The sequence below is a fragment of the Saccopteryx leptura genome, chromosome 3 (assembly GCF_036850995.1).
Source record: "Saccopteryx leptura isolate mSacLep1 chromosome 3, mSacLep1_pri_phased_curated, whole genome shotgun sequence".
In the NCBI taxonomy this organism is placed as follows: Eukaryota; Metazoa; Chordata; class Mammalia; order Chiroptera; family Emballonuridae; genus Saccopteryx; species Saccopteryx leptura.
This window is the reverse complement of record NC_089505.1, coordinates 183,688,780-183,704,100: the sequence shown is the minus strand read 5'-3', so window position 1 is coordinate 183,704,100 and position 15,321 is coordinate 183,688,780. Positions and strand designations below refer to the sequence as shown.

General features: G+C 39.3%; 1 pseudogene; it reads left to right on the top strand.

The window, feature by feature from the left end:
* Positions 1-11,348: 11,348 nt before the first annotated feature.
* On the top strand, positions 11,349-12,979 carry LOC136398383 (AP-2 complex subunit beta pseudogene; annotated as a pseudogene).
* The last annotated feature ends 2,342 nt before the right edge of the window (positions 12,980-15,321 follow it).

Genomic DNA, 15,321 nt, shown 5'->3' with positions numbered 1-15,321 from the left:
TTGTTGAAAAGCAGTATTTATAGCATGATCATTTCAAAGATAAATAGGGAGAAAATAAATAACCTTATGTTGTTATTAATTGAATTTTCTCTTTTATTTATCTAATTTTCTAAATTTTCAAACATGACATTATTATGTTATTAATTATATAATAGAGTATAATACTACACATTACTTTAATTTGTTACTTTATTTTTATGTATTAAAAGTTTCAAGACAACCATACTGCATAGCAAAAGCACAATCTCAATTCAATTATTTTTGTATTAACTCTATTTTCAATACTTTAACTTTTAGAGCATCCTGGTATAGGGTTTCTTGAAAATGCGTATCTACAGTCTGAGGGCAAATGGAAGGAGACCAAGTTGAGTTATTTTGGGATCAATCAAAATCTCTTTGTGAACCCCAGGCTTGAGCCCTGGGTCCTGTGGGCTTGAGCAGATCTCTTTGTTCTCCCAGGTTCTGTGGTCTTCAGGGAAACACCCAGAAGTTCTCTATGACCTCAAGGTTCTGAAGAAGATTGCAGAATATTGGCAAGCCTATATCACATGCTACTCAAAGAGACATAAAGAAGCTAAGAAAATTGAGTAAAATATTTTAGTCAAATAATCAGACTCCCAATCTACATAGTGAGGGGGTGGAAACAGCATTATGGGGTGAATTTTACTCCTTTACCCAATTCATATGTTGAAGCCCTAATTCCAGTACCTCCGAATATAACTGTATTTACAGATTAAAATATAACTGCATTTATAGATTATAACTGTATTTACAGAGTGAGTGAATTAAAATGAGGGCCCCAGGGTGGATCCTAACTCAATCTGACTAATGTCCTCATAAGAAGAAGAAATCTGGACACACATTAGAGACATCAGGAATGCATATTTGCACAGATGGATGGCCATGTGAGAACACAAGAAGACAACCATCTACAAGCTGAGCAGAAAAACTTCAGAAGGAACCCAGCCTATCTAACTCCTTGACCTTAAACTTCCAACTTCAGAACTGTGAGAAAGCAAATTTCTGTTGCTAAAGCCAGCCAGGCTGTGATATTTTATTATGGCAGCCCTAGCTGACCGGTGTGGAGGGTATGCAGTTAGTGACCTTGAATCAGCAGGACTCTTGTTTTCACACTATAAAGTTTTATCTGTTCCTGCATTCTCTGAGAGCATGTACATGATTTACGGTAGCAATATGAAGTGGTGGCATAAATTCCTTATACTTAACAGATAATTCCAAAACTCTTCTTAGTTCTGGCTTTCAACCTTCCCCTATACCAACCTCCATGGTTTGCTAAAACTTTGTGACCAAGAGCCTGATTTGAAATTCCAAGGCCATCTGGGACTCTGCAATGGTCTAAACAGATCAAGGGTAGGCACAGAAAAGAATAAAGGAAATAAGTCTAGAAAATACATCACCCAGCTAATTAGTCCCTTTATAAACAGTTCTAAGTTAGTTGTACCTAACAAGATGGAAATGAAAGCTTATAGCACAGGAAAAAGAAACTGACAAATTATTAGCCTGACACTTTATATTTGCTAAACACAGATAATAGATTCATTATCTTACCCCACCCTCACCCTCTTCCTTAACAATATGGGTTTGATTGCCCTCTTGCCTACAGGTAATTCTCCATCAAAATTAAATTCACCAGCTAGTTCTCAATTTTATAAACTATGAAGGCAGGGGGGTGAAAGGAGGTTGGCAGAAGCTGCGCTGGGTGGGAAGGAGGCTTTCTTTCCCAGGGCTGCTAAAATGTCAATCCAAAATTTCTGTGAACAAGGGGCTTGAAATATGCCTGCATTCACGGTGCCATAGTGACATCAGCTGGTCAGTTTCCAAATAACACCCAACCTAGGAAGAAACTGGCCAGGAAAACATAAAAAGTCAACAGTAGTCAAGAACCTCTGGGTTAATGTATTTTTTTAGCATCTGTACTTAAGCTAGATTTTCAAAGTGTCTTTTATAGTGATTCTTCTAAATATGTAATGTTAATAGCTGGTAAACTACCTAGTCCTTTACAGGTGGGGATTTAAAACCTTCCAGGGGCAACAAGTATGATAGTATGATAAACACAAATAAAGTACATAATTTTATAGATCATGAATAGATATTAATTTTCAAATATAGGGTGGAAACTAAGCACAGTGTGAGATGGCTTCTCATACAATATTAAGACATAAAGTGACTCCTTTCTGAGAGTTACACAACTCTGCCACTTAGCCCAGACCAAATAGGTACAAGAAAATCAACAATACAAGGGTGTAAACCTAAGGAAATATAGTTGAGCTTATCTTAGGAAGACCTCTTTTATTTAGTTACTATATAAAGAATTTTTGGTAGGAATTTTGGCACCATTCTGATAGTCTCTTAACCTTGATTTGCACTTATGTTGAACATTACAGGAGATACTATGGTTGAAGCAGAACTAGAATATAGGGGTAGAGGCTAAGAAGAAGATGGAAGAAGAATCTAGAGCACCATGCCTATAATTCATGGTGGGGAGCAGAGGGGAAATGAAGAAACATTCTTGGGACCCAAAAAACACAGTTTAAAAACAACTGTCTAAAACCTAATAGTGTTCTGAGGGGAAGAAATTAGATGACTCAGTTTTAAATAAGATAACCTAGGAACTCAGGGAATTATTTATTTCATAATTCAACCTAAACTCTTTTATTTTATTTTATTCTGAGAATAATTTTTATTTTTTGTGACACAAAAATCATAAAACAGTGCCCTAAACCCCTAATACTAGAAAATAGCTTAGATATTTCAGATAAAATGTATATATTTAAACAAGTTGTTAGAAGTCTCATTTGTTCAAATAATTTTTTGTTTTGTTGTTGTTTTTAAGTGAATGTATTGGGGTGCCATGGGTTAACATAACTATAAAAGTTTCAGGTTCCCAGATCTATAACACATCTCCGTTCACTGCATGTGTGTTCACCCCCCAAGTCATTCTTCGCCCATCACCATTTATCCCCTCTCTACTCTCTTCCAACTCCCTCCCACCACAATCACCACAGTGCTGCCTGTGTCCATGAGTTTTTACTTTTTATCTTTTTTTGCTCAATACTTCCACCTCCCTGAGCCAGCCCTACACCCCCTGGCAGCTGGCAGCCTGTACTCCGTGTATGAGTCTGTCCCTATTTAGCTTCTTAGTTCATTTTGTTCATTAGATTCCACATATGAGTAAAATCATATGGTACTTGTCCTATTCTCATTGGTTTATTTCACTTTGCATAATAGTCTCCAGGTCCACCCAGGCTGTTGCAAAAGAGGAGACGTCCTTCTTTTCTATGGTCATGTAGTATTCCATTGTGTAAGTGTACCACAGCTTTTTCATCCACTCATCTACTGATGGGCACGTGGGCTGTTTCCAGATCTTAGCTATTGTAAATAAAGCTGCAATGAACATCAGGGTTTGTATTTCCTTTTGAATTAGTGTTACAGGATTCTTAGGATATATTCCCAGAAGTGGGAGCACTGGGTCAAAAGGCAGTTCCATTTTTTTTTTTAGGTAACTCCATATTGCTTTTCATAGTGAATGTACCAAATCTGTATTCCCACCAACAGTGTGCATAAGGGTTCTCTTTTCTCCACACCTTCGCTAACACGTTTGTTGATTTATTGATGCTAGTTATTCTGACTGGTGTGAGGTGATATCTCACTGTGGTTTTAACTTGAATTTCTCTAATGATTAGTGTCATTAAGCATCTTTCATATGTTTATTGATCATCTGTATGTCCTGTTTAGAAAAGTGTCTTTTCAGGCCTTTCATTTTGTTAATTGGATTTTTTATGTTGAATTTAAAAGTTCTTTATACATTTTGAATACTAACCCTTTCACAGATACATCTGTAAATATTTTCTCCCATTCAGTGGGCTTTCTTTCCATTTTGTTGATGGTTTCTTTTGTTTTGCAAAAACATTTTAGTATGATGTAATTCCATTTATCAATTTTTTCTTTGTTTCCCTTACTCAAGGAGATATATCAGAAAAAATATTGCCATGAAAAATGTCTGAGATTTTACTGCCTATTTTTTTCTTGTAGGATTTCTATGGGTTTGAGTCTAATATTTGTCTTTAATTCATTTTAATTTTAGTCTTGTTTATGGTGTAAGAAGGCAGTATATTTTCATTTTTTCCATGTATCTATCCAATTTTGGCAACACCATTTATTGAATACATTGTCTTTACCTCATTGTATGTTCTTGCCTCCTTTGTCAAATATTTATTGGCCATTTGGCCATGAGTTGATTTCTGGGTTCTCTATTCTGTTCCATTGATCATTTCTCTGTTTTTGTGTCAGTACCATGCTGTTTTAATTGCTATGGCCTTGTAGTATAGTTTGATATCAGGTAGCATGATTACTCCAACTCTGTTGTTCTTTCTCATGGCTGCTGTGGCTATTTGAGGTCTTTCATATAAATTTTTGAAACACTTGTTCTAGTTCTGTGAAATACAACATTGGTATCTTGATAAAAATTATGTTGAAACTATAGATGCTTTGGGTAATATGGACATTTTAATGATGTTAATTTTTTTCTATCCATAATCACAGTATATGCTTCCACTTATTTGTATCTTTTTCTATTTCTTTTTTTAATGTCTATTAATTTTCTGAATACAGGCTTTCACATCTCTGGTTGAATTTATATCTAGGTGTTTTATTCTTTTTTAAGCAATTGTGAATGATATATTTTTTCTAGTTTCTCTTTCTGATAGACCAATATTGCTGTATAAAAATGCAACTGATTTCTGAATATTTATTTTGTATACTACTATTTTACTGAACTTGTTTATCACTTTTAGAAGTTTTTTGATGGACGCTTTAGGGTTTTATATATACCATATTATATCATCTGCAAGTATGACAGCTTTACTTCTTTTTTTCCAACTTGTATATCTTTTATTTCCTCCTTTTGTCTGATTGTCGTGGATAGAGCTTCCAGTTCTACATTGAATAAGAGTGGTAGAAGTGGACCCTGGCTGGTTGGCTCAGTGGTAGAGCGTCGGCCTGGTGTGCAGGAGTCCCAGGTTTGATTCCTGGCCAGGGCACACAGGAGAAGTGCCCATCTGCTTCTCCACCCCTCCCCCTCTCCTTCCTCTCTGTCTCTCTCTTCCCCTCCCACAGCTGAGGCTCCATTGGAGCAAAGTTGGCCCGGGCACTGGGGATAGCTATATGGCCTCTGCCTCAAGCACTAGAATGGCTCTGGTCACAACAGAGCAACGACCCAGATGGGCAGAGCATCACCCCCTGGTGGACATGCCGGGTGGATCTCGGTCGGGCGCATGCGGGAGTCTGTCTAACTGCCTCCCCCTTTCCAAATTCAGAAAAATACAAAAAAAAAAGAGTGGTAGAAGTGGACAGTCCTGTCTTGTTCCTGATCTTAAGGGACACACTTGTAGCTTTTGTCTATTGAGTATAATGTTGGTTGTGTATTTGTCATATATGGCCTTTATTATGTTAAATTATGTTTCCTCTATTTACACTTTGCTGAGAATTTATATCATAAATGGGTGCTGGGTTTTATTAAATGCATCAAATATTCACTACTTACCAATGCTGTGCTATTGACTCAATAAATAAATAAAACCCGCCTGACCAGGCGGTGGCGCAGTGGATAGAGCATTGGACTGGGATGCAGAGGACCCAGGTTCGAGACCCTGAGGTCACCAGATTGAGCGCGGGCCCATCTGGTTTGAGCAAAAAGCCCACCAGCTTGAACCCAAGGTTGCTGGCTACAGCAAGGGGTTACTTGGTCTGCTGAAGGCCCGCGGTCAAGGCACATATGAGAAAGCAATCAATGAACAACTAAGGTGTTGCAACGCGCAATGAAAAACTAATGATTGATGCTTCTCATCTCTCTCCATTCCTGTCTGTCTGTACCTGTCTATCCCTTTCTCTCTCTCTGAAAATAAATAAATAAATAAATAAATAAAACCCAGATTTTGGTATCTGGAAAGTGGGGTGACACCCTAACAAAATCCTAGAACATATGCCAGTTTTCAGAATCAAGTAGCCAGTTGAAGTCCCGAGGGCCTTCGAAAGTCTGTTAGCAAAATGTGGCTGATGAACCCAAGGAGGCTGCTGGTGAGACCTCAAAGGAAAATGAAGAAAATGTCCTGCGAAGCTAGAGAAAAGGGGATTCATGAGATGTAGCAGAAGAAAATTGCCCTGGCCAGTTGGCTCAGTGGTAGAGCGTCGGCCTGGTGTGCAGAAGTCCTGGGTTCGATTCCTGGCCAGGGCACACAGGGGAAGCACCCATCTGCTTCTCCACCCTTCCCCCTCTCCTTCCTCTCTGTCTCTCTCTTCCCCTCCCTCAGCCGAGGCTCCATTGGAGCAAAGATGGCCCGGGCGCTGGGGATGGCTCCTTGGCCTCTGCCCCAGGCGCTGGAGTGGCTCTGGTCGTGGCAGAGCGATGCCCCAGAGGGGCAGAGCATCGCCCCCTGGTGGGCAGAGCATCGCCCCCTGGTGGGCGTGCCGGGTGGATCCGGGTCGGGCGCATGCAGGAGTCTGTCTGACTGTCTCTCCCCATTTCTAGCTTCGGAAAAATACAAAAAAAAAAAAAGAAGAAAATTTAGTAACACTGTTGCTGTGGGAGCATGAAAATAAAAAATGCACTTCTGAAAGGTATAATCTAGCTAGGAGATTTTTAAATGTTGTATTCAAAGTGCTGCCTGCTTCTATTTGATGCTTATAGTAAAATGTGAGTAGAGAAATAAAGAAACTAAAGAACTGCAAAATATAAAGGAACCAGGACATTTAAGGTTCACAAATAAGACTTTCTCTCATTCCCAACCTTTCCAGATAGCAAAGAATACTAACTAACATTAGGAAATACCATCTGGACAAGAGATCAAGTCCAAGTCCTGATCAGGGAAACTTGTCTAAAGATGAAACCATGGGTGTGAGCATAAAACCTTTTATTAAGATCTCAGAAGGCAGTACCCCTTCCAAATAAAAAATAGTCTCTCTAAGGATCTTAAAGTTATTGGCCTTACAGAGAAACTAAGCTTCAGAAGGGTTTATTCAAGAGATTTCAGTTGCTTTTGTCTAATGTAACAGATTACAAAATAATGCACAAGTAAACCTGTGAATTTTTTAAATAATTGTTATTAGTTTAAATTGAGAGAGATAGTACAGAATGAAACAATATCTTTCAATGTTATATTTTCTATGGATAGGAAGTAGACTAAGAAATTATTCAGCTTGGAAGTCTGTTTCAGAAGGTGGAGCCAAGAGCCACAGTGACTCATTTCCAGACATCAGGACTGAGCCCTAATCATGGAACCAGCAGCATATACCCACAAGGGTTCCAGAATTGTTATGAACCATTGCTGCTGTGTGCTTTCACCTTTTTTGAAAAATAATGTCTATAATGGTTATCCCATGCCTACCCCATTATCATACGTTGAGTAAATGGGGTCCAGATAATTTATTACTTTAGTTCACAGGTCATTCTGTCAAAAGGAACAGTTTTCAGGGAATTGTTCCAGAGGAATAATATTTTAAAAACCTAATCTTCACCTTGATCCTTCAGTAAAGTCGAGAGCCATGTAAGGGAACAAAGGAAGAGAGCAGAAATGGGTGTGAGCCTGCCCATCTATACTTCTCCACCAACAGATAGAGAAGGAGCAATATTTATCAAGGAATTGTATCCAGAAAAGAAATGAGTAGTTGTCCACAGCAAAGCTAAGAGCAGAGATGAAGAGGACCAGCAGCCAAGAGAACAAGTCAGGAAGGGCACAAATTAAAATCTTCTCTTTCAACTTACACTAAGAAAATGGCCTTTCAAGACAGGAGAACTTATGTTGCCTATAAAATGGAATCATGAGGACTTCAGACATCATCCAATTAAGCATTTTCTTAAAAAAAAAGTTTCAAAAAATGGTTATAATTGTTGAAACTGGGTGATGAGTAATAGAGATTCAATATAGTATTCTCTCTAGTTGTGTGTATGTTTGAAATTTTCCATAATAGATATTCTTAAAGTAAAGATTGCATTAAAATTAAATGCATGCTGTTTGAGCACTGCCAAAATATTCTTTCAATATTCTGCATATTTGTGAAGAATCATTCCCAAGGAATTCATGGCAGATGATCTGCCATTGCTTAAATACTTTTAATGACAAGAGTATGCTAATTTTGAGGCAGGCAGAGTTTGATAGCTCTGCTTGTGAGAAAATAATGTTAATATTCATCTAAAATATGACCCTTCTAACTTCAAGTGAGAATCAGACAATTTTTCTACCAATAAAATATATTTATCCTTTTTATTCTGTGCATTTTCAAATACCTCAAATAACTGGCGAGGTTTGGCATTCTGTATCACAAATAATATATGCTACAAAGTCTGCTAAAGAAATGCTAAGGGCTATGTTTCCATCCTCTGAGTTAAAAAGATGTGAACAAAATATTTAAGTTAAATTAGGATACCTACAGGCAAAGCCTGACAAAGTGTTGCATGTTGTGCTACATAATAGGTTGAGGTTTTTTTTTTTTAATCCTGGTACTCTCCATTTTAACCTACCTGTCAGCTCCACATCATTTGTGATTACTTTAACACCAGAGAGCATGGAAAGTGCTGCAAGCTAGTGAGAGCACACAAATCAGGAGCAAAGACAGCCAAAATCTCCTTGGAGATTCTGTTCACAAACTTTTTCAGGAAATTTGAAAAATGCCTCTCAATTTGCAGGGTGCTGATAGAAAAATCAAATAGAGTACAGAACACAAGTTTCAGGTACCTAATTTAAATGCAGAAACCAAGACTAAGGTATGGACAGTCAGGCCATCTATAGAATTCCAAGCTGCATCTCCTTCCTCAAGTATGTGGATCCATCCCCAGCATAGGCTAATTCTGAGACAGGGACATCGGTAGAATGTGGTGGAGGAAAAAAATGTGCCCAGTTTGCAGGCTACTTTTGCAATCGTGCTTATGCAGTGATAGTCACATTTGGCTTCACACTGAAAACCTGCATGATCCATATTAGTCAAAGTCCAGCCTCAAATGAGTGTTCTTCATCTCAATACATGTTCAAGTGCCACCCTACTCTCGAAAACAGTTTAAAACAAAATACACTTTAATGTCAAGTACATGAAAAAAACTCTCCTCTACTAGATTTCTTAATCAAATTTTATTTACTGAGGTAAATACTCATGCATATCTCATTTATCTTTGGGTCTTCCTCCAGAGAGGCTGAGAAGACATTCTGCAGCTAAAAATCTGATTATCTGCCATCAACACTTGTAAGGTGGTGGTTAGAGCTAAGCCAACAGCTCTTCCCTGGCACATCCTCAGCTTAGCAGCAAACCTTGGTGCCAGCAGTAGCTGCTGACAAGTAAGTCACCACAACACAGCAGTGATCCCTAGATGACTTTCAGGCCACGTTCTACTCAAGTGCTAATGAACTGGTATTCTCAAGAAGAGCCTGGAACTTCCAACTGAGTTGTCCCTGAGTCTGAGAGTTATGAGGCTGCAGAGAGTACATTAGACAAAGGCAGACCTCAAAACCTGGGGGGAATCAGATCATTTTATTCCTCTAAAGTTCTTCACTTTCTGAAATACTCTGAAATTCATTTTCTTGCCCTTCTTTGAGCCTCAGCTTCCCCATATCTAAAATGGAAATAATGATAATAGTATTTGCTTCAAAGGTTGTATAAACATCCATGGGTTAACACAAGTAAAGTGCTTAAAACAGAATCTGGCACACAGCAGTGTTCAATAAATGTTTGACAGACAAATGATAAGGATGAGGATGGTGATCAATGAATGAGTGATTGAGTGATTAGGAGAGAAAGACCTCATCAATTTGTCTCTAGTGCTCAGTTCAGTGCCTGGTACATGATAATGACTTAATGAACATGTGGAATAAATGCAGCATATAGTAAATGGGAGATGTGTCTGTGACATAAGAATAAAAGTAAGCATAGCACCTGTATCACCTTATTCACCACACAGTTGATGTCACTTAAACATGGGTATAACCACAACAGATTCTGAAATAGAAAGTTAAGCTCTCCTAAAATTGAAAGTTTTCAGATAGGCACTGCCAAGAGCAATCTGATACAGTGACAGTTTCTGGCACATGTAGCTCATGTTAACAGGTGCCCATATGACATACAGAAAGCTGTCAGGCCTGCTTCAGAAAAGGAAAGTCAGTCAGTTCATGTTCCACTTGCCAAATTAATTTCATTTGACATTTAATTTGTATCCTTAGGTACTGTGGATTTAAAACTTGACTATGAGAACAGCAGATTAGAAAAGTGTTGCATTTGACAAAATCAAATCATCAAGTTATTTTTATTGTGAGTAATGCTGTCTTGATAAGGATATCTACAAATCTGATTTCACACATAGGTAGGATGTAAATTTTAGAACAATCGTCATGAAAATCCAACACAGGACTAAATGAAGAAGACTCTCATAACCAGGGACCCCATCTTCTCAGAAGGAACCTCCCACAGCTGAGCTATCCCTCCAGAACCTCAGCTGCTGCCCATGAAAGAGGGACCAACCCTTTCCACACCTCCAGTCTTCCTACCAATGTCAGTGCAGCTTCTTCTCAAAATCCTTGAGTATGGCCTTCTCTTCCTTTAGTCTCCAGTTGGTTTTTCAGGTTGATTGTTCTATATTTTAGTTGTAATTCTAGTTTCATCTTGGGAGAAGGTAAGTGTAACATCCACCTAGTTGCCAACATCTTAGATTTCTATCACGTCTTAATACACAATAGTGCTTAGCAGGTAACAGTTTCCTTCTTGGTTTTTTGAGGACACAAATAATGGGTACAGAAGCAGCCATACTAGATCATGTTGATGTTTCTAAAATAAATCTGCATTTATTAAATATATATTTATTATTCTTTGGGCACTGAATGTCAAAACCTCAAATGCTTCTTGCAACCTTTTTAGTCTATTAGACTGAGAAAGCAAAGGTAATATACTTTACATGCAGTATTGGCTATATAAGTCATGGAGTTTAGTGAAAAACAAAAATGCAGTCCTCTTTTTAAAATTTTTTTTAAGATTTTTATTTATTGATTTTACAGGAAGAGGAGAGGGGAGGATGAACAAGAAGTATCAACTCATAGTTGCTTCACTTTAGTTATTCATTGATGGTTTGTCATATGTGCCTTAAACAGGCAAGTCCAGGGTTTTGAACCAGTGACCTCAGTGTTCCAGGTTGACTCTCTATCCACTGCACCACAACAGGCTAGGCCCTGTCCCTACTTTAAAAAATAAAAGTTGTTAAGAATTTTAAGATTACCAAAACACTCTGGCTGTACTCTCTGTCTTCAACTAGCACCCCCTCCCTTACCTTCAGTGCACATTAAAAAGTCTGTTCAATGACTGACTCCAAGTGTTTCACAACAAATTAAAAAGGAGAAACCTTTGATTAAAAGGCTGAATTAAACAATGGAAAGGAAAAAAAGAGGAAGGAGGCTGTGAAGAAAGTGATTGCTGCTATGACTCTGGGAAAGGATGTTAGCTTTCTCTTTCCAGATGTAGTGAACTGTATTCAGACTAACATCCTGAAACTAAAAAAAGCTTGTGTATCTCAACTTGATGAACTAATAGTTTGCCAAGAGTCAGCCAAACATGGCCATCATGGCTATCAACAGCTTTTTAAAGACTATGAAGATCCCAAACCTTCTGAGTCAGGCTTTGGCAGTCATAACCATGCAGTGCATCTGGGTGGACAAGATTACTGAATATTTTTTTTTAAATTTATATATTTATTTTAGTGATAGAGGTGGGGAGAGAAAGACACAACAAAATCAATCTGTTCCTGTATATGCCTTGACTGGGAATTGAACTGGCAACCTCTGTGCTCCAGGATGATGCTCCAACCAACTGAGCCATACAGCCAGAGCAAGACTGCAGAATATTTCTGTGAGTGCCTCCACAAATGCTTGAATGATGGAGATCCCTACATTCAGAAAACAACAGAAGTCTGCATGGCAAAACCCAATATCAATGCCCAAATGATGAAAGATTGTGGATTTCTGGATTCTCTCTGAGATCTCATAGCAGATTCATATCCAATGGTGGTGGCTGATGCTGCAGCAGCATTATCTGAAATCAGTGAATCTCAACCAAACAGCAACTTACTCAATCTGAACTCACAGAATACTAATAAGCTGCTGACAGCTCTAATGAGTACACTGAATGTGAACAGATTTTTATACTGGACTGCCTGTTCAATTACAGCCCTAAAGATGACCAAGAGGCTCAGATCATCTGTGAGCAGATAACTTCCCAGCCATCTTATGCCAACTCAACAGGGATGCTTTCAGCAGTAAAAGACCTAGTGAAACTTCTAGCATTGTTACCCAAGGACTGTGACTACTACAATATGCTGCTGAAGAAGTTGATCACTTTGCTGGCTGGGGAGCCCTGAAGAACATCAACCTAATTGTCTAGAAAAGGTCTGAAATCTTAAAGCAGGAAATCAAAGTCTTCTCTGTGAAGTACACTGATCTTCAGGGCATTGTATAAGCACATTACTTGATTTCATCCATACCAAAGTAAATTATATGGTCCAAAAGGCAATTGTTGCCATCAGGGACATCTTCCAGAAGTACCTCACCAAGTATGAAAGTATTATTGCCACTCTGTGTGAGACCTTAGACTTGCTGGATGAGCCGATATTCAAGCAGCTAAGACTTGGATTGCAGAAGAATATGCTGAATGAATTGACAATTTAGATTAGTTACCAGAGAGCTTCCTAGAGGGTTTTCATGATGAAAGCAACCAACTGCATTCATTCTGTTTACTGCCACCATGAAACCATTTCTAAAAAACCATCAGGAACACAAGAGCTGGGATAAGATGTCTTGAGTTTGGCAATATAGGAATCTGATAATCCTCACCATTGAAATAGGGACTGTATTTATTGGTAGCTCTCTCAGTATACCTTGTTACAGCCAAAAAAGTAGTCTTGCCTGAGAAGCCACAAAATGCATGTCCACTTTAGGGGAAAAGTATACAAAAATGAATGTTCATTTTAAGGCAGAAAGTGAAACACAAGACCCAAGATGGTGGCAGACTAGGTGCATGTTACACTCATCTCGTCCCAGGACCAAACTTGAGTTATAATTAAATTTAAAGAACAATTATCCTGAAAAACCAACTCAACCTTAAATGAAAAGGAGTATGGTTACCTCAAAAAATTAATACCTTACTGCCTTTTGACCAAGCAGTTCCACTTCTGGGAATATATACTAAGAACCCTGAAACAATAATTCGAAAAAATATATGCACCCTTATGTTCATTGCAGCATATTTACAATAGCCAACATCTGAAATCAGCCCAAGTACCCTCCAAGAGATGAGTAAATGAAAAAGGCTATGGTACATTTACACGATGCAATACTACTCGGCCACAAAAAAAAAACAAGGAAATCTTACCTTCATGACACTATGAATGGATCTGGAGAGCATAATGTGAAGTGAAATAAACCAGTCAGAGAAAGACAAGTACCATATGATCTCACTCAGATATGGAATCTAATAAACAAAATGAACTAACTAACAAACAGGAACAGATTCATACATAGAGAGCAAGCTGACAGGTGTCAGGCAATGGGGTTGAGTGAGGGAGGTGGAGGGATAGTGCAAAAAAAGGACAAAAAACCCTGATGCACAAGGACAACAGAGTGGTGATTACTGGGGAGGTGGGAGGTAGAGGAGGGCATGGGAGGATAAATGGTGATAATGAAGACTTGACTTGGGGTGGAAGATTAAATACACAATACAGTGTATAGAAATGTGTTGTAGAATTGAGCATCCTAAAACCTGTATAATTGTGTTAAACAGTGTCATCCCAATAAAGTTCAAATAAAATCTAAATAAAGGACCAAAGAGAATTTTTTTAAAAATGAAACACATGTTCACTTTAAATATTGAAAGACAGAATGTCAACACCAAAAGGATCAAGAGAGAAAAACCTAATCCAAGGTCACTTGGGTATTCTGGGGGAAACTGAGTCCCAATGAGGGTAACTGCCCAACTAACATGACATAACTAGTTACTTCTGAAGAGACTAGAATCTCTGGCTCCTGAAATCCACTTTAAATTTGCCTCTTGCAATGTGATATCACCTCCTTCCCTTTACATCTCAGAAGTGTTGCAGTGTTCAATCAATTTTTTCCCCAATCAAGATCATCAAGATATCTAAAGGCCCCAAGATGGCGACAGAATAGGCGGACATTCCCACTGCCACCTCTCAGGACCAAATTGGATTACAAATTAATTTAAGAACAAACATCTTGAAAAACCTACTTTGGACTAAACAAAGAGGATTCTACAACCAAGAATCACAGAAGCCACACTAAGACTGGTAGGAAGGATGGAGATGCAGAAAGGGCTGCCCCGCTCCCAGCAGCGAGAGGTGGCTGAGAGCCTGGAGGGACTCTCACTGCGAGGAGGGTCATCATGAGAGGTGTGTGTGCTCAGCCCCAGGCCAGGAGCCCAGCCTAGAGCCCCAGGGCCTAGAAGGGATGGCCACACACCACACAGCATTTGGAGGTGAAAAGAGCAGGGTTTTCTGTCTGCAAGAGAGAGATGAAGTTTTTTGAGATGCAGGCTCTGCCTTAAAGGGCCAGCACAGAAAATCTAAGCCCCCGACCAGACCCAACAATGGGCTCTCACAGCCACTTACCCAGGGCTCCAGCAGAGGGAGAGCTAAGAGGACTAGAGTTGTATGAGGAGAGTATGAAGTTGGTGGCCCAAGGAGAGATACCATGGGGGACAGTCATCGGAACCCTGTGCTGAGTCATTCTCCAATACCTCTGTTGCCATCTTTCTTGAGTGGAGCAGTCCCCACTGAGCATCATCAGCCTGGGGAAAAGCAACTTCCCCATCCTCTGGAGTTTCTCCAGCTCCACCCATGGAGACTAGGTTGTTCTGACAAATCAGCTAGGAAGCAGGGGGCACATCAGTGACTCATTTTTCTGGTGTTGAAGCCAGAGCTTTCCCTTGCACACTACTGAGGCTATGATGGGTGCTTCTGCCTCATGGAAGACTCAGTATAAACTGTCTGGAGTGTAGGCAGACCACATCTCTGAGTCTCAGAGGCCACAACCACCAGACTCATGGGGCCACACCCTACTGAGGTCTGTGGAAAAAGTCTGGACAGACTGACACCTGGGGCCGAGCCACATCCACCACCCTTCCTAATCCCTAAATTGCCTCAGACTTTAGACTCCACCAGAGCTTTTTTTTTTCAGTTGCCAAGCCCAACAAGCAGCCAGTAGACAGAGGCTGCAGGAGGCAAACTCAGGGATCCTTGGTCTTTTAAGTGGGACCTACCCCCAG